Source organism: Schistocerca americana, chromosome 5 (genome assembly GCF_021461395.2).
Source record: "Schistocerca americana isolate TAMUIC-IGC-003095 chromosome 5, iqSchAmer2.1, whole genome shotgun sequence".
Lineage (NCBI taxonomy): Eukaryota > Metazoa > Arthropoda > Insecta > Orthoptera > Acrididae > Schistocerca > Schistocerca americana.
The window spans coordinates 530749228-530754672 of NC_060123.1; the positions used below are offsets into that span (position 1 = coordinate 530749228).

At 38.3% G+C, this 5445-nt stretch overlaps 1 pseudogene; it reads right to left on the bottom strand.

The window, feature by feature from the left end:
• Window positions 1-2780: 2780 nt before the first annotated feature.
• LOC124617435 lies at window positions 2781-2898 on the bottom strand (annotated as a pseudogene).
• Between the last annotated feature and the right edge of the window lie 2547 nt (window positions 2899-5445).

Consider the following 5445-nt stretch of genomic DNA (forward strand, 5'->3'; position numbering starts at 1 on the left):
AATGCAGTAAGTGAAGCAGGCAAAAAGGAATACAAACGTCTCAGAAATGAGATCGACAGCAAGTGCAAAATGGCTAAACAGGGATGGGTAGAGGACAAATGTAAGGATGTAGAGAATTATCTCACTAGGGGTATGATACATACTGCTTACAGGAAAATGAAAGAGACCTTTGGAGAAAGGAGAACCACTTGCATGAATATCAAGAGCTTTGATGGAAACCCAGTTCTAAGCAAAGAAGGGAAAGCAGAAAGGTGGAAGGAGTATATAGAGGATCTATACAAGGGTGACGTACTAGAGGACAATATTATGGAAATGGAAGAGGATATAGATGAAGATGAAATGGGAGATACGATACTGCATAAAGAGTTAGACAGAGCACTGAAAGACCTGAGTCAAAACAAGGCCCCCAGAGTAGACAACATTCCATTAGAACTACTGACAGCCTTGGGAGAGCCAGCCATGACAAAACTATACCATCTGGTGAGCAAGATGTATGAGACAGGTGAAATACCCTCAGACTTCAAGAACAACATTATAATTCCAATCCCAAAGAAAGCAGGTGTTGACAGACGTGAAAATTACCGAACTATCAGTTTAATAAGTCACAGCTGCAAAATACTAACGCGAATTCTTTACAGATGAATGGAAAAACTGATAGAAGGGAAGATCAGTTTGGATTCCATAGAAATGTTGGAACACATGAGGCAAAACTGACCCTATGACTTATCTTAGAAGAAAGTTTAAGGAAAGGCAAACCTACGTTCCTAGCATTTGTAGACGTAGAGAAAGCTTTTGACAATGTTGAATGGAATACTCTCTTTCAAATGCTAAGGGTGGCAGGGGTAAAATAGAGGGAGCGAAAGGCTATTTACAATTTGTACAGAAACCAGATGGCAGTTATAAGAGTCGAGGGGTATGAAAAGGAAGCAGTGGTTGGGAAGGGAGTGAGACAGGATTGTAGCCTATTCCAAATGTTATTCAATCTGTATATTGAGCAAGCAATAAAGGAAACAAAAGAAAAGTTCGGAGTAGGTATCAAAATCCATGGAGAAGAAATAAAAACTTTGAGGTTCACTGATGACATTGTAATTCTGTCAGAGACAGCAAAGGACTTGGAAGAGCAGTTGAATGGAATGGACAGTGTCTTGAAGGGAGGATATAAGATGAACATCAACAAAAGCAAAACGAGGGTAATGGAATGTAGCCGAATTAAGTCGGGTGATGCTGAGGGAATTAGATTAGGAAATGAGACACTTAAAGTAGTAAAGGAGATTTGCTATTTGGGGAGCAAAATAACTGATGATGGTCAAAGTAGAGAGGATATAAAATGTAGACTGGCAATGGCAAGGAAAGTGTTTCTGAAGAGGAAAAATTTGTTAACATCAAGTATAGATTTAAGTGTCAGGAAGTCGTTTCTGAAAGTATTTGTATGGAGCGTAGCCATGTATGGAAGTGAAACATGGACAATAAATAGTTTAGACAAGAAGAGAATAGAAGCTTTTGAAATGTGGTGCCACAGAAGGATGCTGAAGATTAGATGGGTAGATCACATAACTAATGAGGAGGTATTGAATAGAATTGGGGAGAAGAGGAGCTTGTGGCATAACATGACTAGAAGAAGGGATCGGTTGGTAGGACATGTTCTGAGACATAAAGGGATCACCAATTTAGTATTGGAAGGCAGGGTGGAGGGTAAAAATCGTAGGGGGAGACCAAGAGATGAATACACTAAGCAGATTCAGAAGGATGTAGGGTGCAGTAGGTACTGGGAGATGAAGAAGCTTGCGCAGGATAGAGTAGCATGGAGAGCTGCATCAAACCAGTCTCAGGACTGAAGACCACAACAACAACAACATACCATGAACTTACAACTATATTTACCTGCGGTGCCATCCTTTCTTATGTTAGAACTACCCCTCCCCTTAGCTCGACCACATGATATTTTATACATGTTCATTATGCACATCAAAATTGTATTCTAATAACACTAATTTACACTTCAATCTGTTTATATAATATTTTTTCTAGCAATCATATATATGACACAATATTTTTAATTCCCGATCACAGACTCCAGGTGTCATAGACACTTAATTTTATTGTGCTTTACTCTACTCCTCTGTATTGTTTTTTCTTTAGAGCGTATTAATTTCACTAACTACCATTTCCCATAGTCTGGAGGAACTCTGGGCAAATGAAAAGATAATTTCTGGCAGTTATAAATATGAAACTTGACAATGCTAGTGGAATAGATAACTTAAACTTACCAGAATAATCACAACAAAATGTGTGACTTTTGTCATAATACTGTCCTTACATATGAGTTGATGCTATGAATACTCTTCCTCCTTCCATTTTGGTAGGTATGCCCCTTTAAGCTTTGTAATTAATTATGGTACAGGTCAATCCCCTTCTTGGCGCCCCTGTCCACACAGTATAGATCGGCCCTTCTCAGGTCTGCCTACCTGCCCTTTTCCATCCAATAAGTGCTGGGTGCACTCTCCTTCTCCTTCCTGAGTAGGCTTCATAGTTCACTGCCCTAGTATACATCTTTATGTGTACTGTCGCTAAATATTAAAGCACTCCATCTTCAGGCCACGAGTGGCCTACAAGGACCATCTGACCGCCATGTCATCCTCAGTGGAGGATGCGGATAGGAGGGGCGTGGGGTCAGAACACTGCTCTCCTGGTCATTATGACAGTATTCTTGACCGAAGCTGCTAGTATTTGGTCAATTAGCTGCTCAATTGGCATCACGAGGCTGAGTGCACCCCGAAAAATGGCAACAGCACATGGTGGCCTGGATGGTCACCCATCCAAGTGCCAACCATGCCCGACAGCGCTTAACTTTGGTGATCTCACGGGAATAGGTGTATCCACTGCGGCAAGGCCGTTGCCGTCACTAAATATTACCTGTCAAAATTCAATTCCACTTCACACTTCATTCTTACCTCTGGGTATCTTATTTGATCACCTAGAATCCTCCACTACTTTTCAACTTATACAGTTTCAGTAGACCTCATATTTATGTATAACTCAATATACCATACCTTTCTTTATTTTATACGTGTCCCACTGTCCTACAAATAATCAGAAAAATATTTGACTGATATTCCTACATAATCATCACCATTAGTTCCTCCCTCGCTTATGCTCATTAATTCTTCCTTAGTTTCTTCTCTCCTTCATTTCTCACACTTCCTTGTGCAATATAGACCCGTCTCTGTTCTTATACTTATATATAACTACATAAGAAGTGACAAAAGAAAAAAAAGGGGGGCAATGCAGAACCGTCATATATCAACCATACAATATATGCATCTACAAAGATGTACATATGTCTTTATTCCCCAAAATCCCTTGTTGGTTCTGACATTGCCTTAGGTTTCTAGCCCATAATTGTCATGTTTGTGTCTAAGTGTAATTTTGTATGTATGTCGATGTGTGTTCATGCAGCCTGATTCTTTGGACTACTCATTTGAAATAAGTTGAAGGTTATAGGAAACCACAAAAAGTAAGAAGGACTTCAGCAACAGAAGTGTATGCAAATGGGAAGAGGGAAAGATAGACTGGTACTCAATAAAGAAGTAAGAAAGGAAAAAACAGAAATCATTGCTAAGATTGAAAAAGTGAAAGAAGATAGCCCCAAAGACAGGAAAACCCTTCCCACCCCCCTTCCCCAGGATCCCTACTTCACCAGTACTTGAGTGAGAAGCTGGAGGAGGTATGATGTTAAACATCTCCTGCAGAATGGATATTCTCACCCTCACCTTTGAAGCCCCCGAAGAAAACCTTAGCAACACCTATGGAACGGCAAATGGTAAAGAACCAGTTACACTTCTCTGTGAGGGTTGTCTGAAAGATGTGGTGTGTGTGTAGTGTTAGTCATGTTTGTACCCACACTACCCACCATTTCCAAAAACCCTCCCATTTACTTTACATCTCACAAAAGGTATAAAATTAGTCTATAAAAATAGAAAATTATACACTACGATAACATAATTGTTTAGTCATTCACTTTATACTATTTTTCACACGCACATGAAGAACTCTGTTCAGTTTATGACATTTAGATATTACTTTACTTGAATAGCACCATGATATTACCTGTAGACTAGTACTATTTCCTATTAGTTTCACTCCATGTTTAGATATCACTGTTTATCGGTGATTCCCTTAAATAGGTCTCAATGTTGTAATCATATCCAGTTTTCTAATTACTTATATTATAGGATAGTTTAAGAATTCAAGAATAGATTATAGAATAGTTGAAGAATTGAAGGGAATTCACTGTAGGAAAGCTAATGTGGAAGCAACACCGAAAACAACTCAGAAACCGATGGTTGTCACTCCGCCTGTTAACATAGGATGTTAACGTCCCTGGGGAACAGATGTGACTCTGCCCAGATCCCATGGATCTGACATGACATTAACCTCACTTGAGCAAGTGCATACCAGTACTTCTTGTTAATTTTTGTGTGAAAGTCTCCCCACAACAAAACAATCACCATTTTACAACATAGTATGACATTAAGTAAAGTTATTCTATGTTCTAATCTGTCCTGGACAAGTTTGAATCCTTTCCATGAGTCATCTCTAACACTGCTATTATCATGAAGTTCAGAAAAAGCGACAGTCGCAACGTTTCCGGAGATTATACTCTTGGAAATTTCTCGATCTATAATTAGCTCAAAAGGTTCCGCCAGACTACTTACATTTATAATGTCAAAGTTGACTATTGCTTCCTTGAAATTTTGTTCTACATTGTTTACTCATGAACTGACAGTTCATGCATTAACAGCTCGTGCATTTACCTCTGGTATTTGTGACTGAATAATCGACCATGTACTAACACCTGGAATTTTCAATTGAATAATCAATGTTACTTCCTTAGTTTGATCTGTGCTCTCTTTCAAGATATTCATTTCCTGTCTTATGGAATTAAATTTAACATTGCATGCATTTTCACAAGATTCTAATTTTTCATTACATTCAGACTCTATATTGTTACACTTGTCTTCAATATCACATTCTAATTTTTAGGTCAACTTCTGAAATTGATCATCCTGCTTTTGACTAAAATCTGTAAACATTTGATTCATTTGGACAGTTAAAGAATTACTTAATTCATTCTTTAAATCTAATTGTAAATTTTCCACTTTATCATTTAATACATCAAATTTAGAATTTAGAGCTTCACCTTGTGCTTCTAACTTTTCACTTAAAGTAGTACTTATTTCATTTCTCAAAGAGGCAATTTGAGCAGTTGAAGTTACGCTCTGTGCTTCTAACTTTTCACTTAGAGTGGCTGTATCAGCCTTCTGGTCATCCAACTTAGCACTTTGGTCAACTAATCTAGCATTTATTTCCTGTCTTTGGTTGTCTAATTTAAGTCTTAGTGCTTTAATTAAATTTGCTACTTCAGTCCGCAGCTCGTGGTCTTGC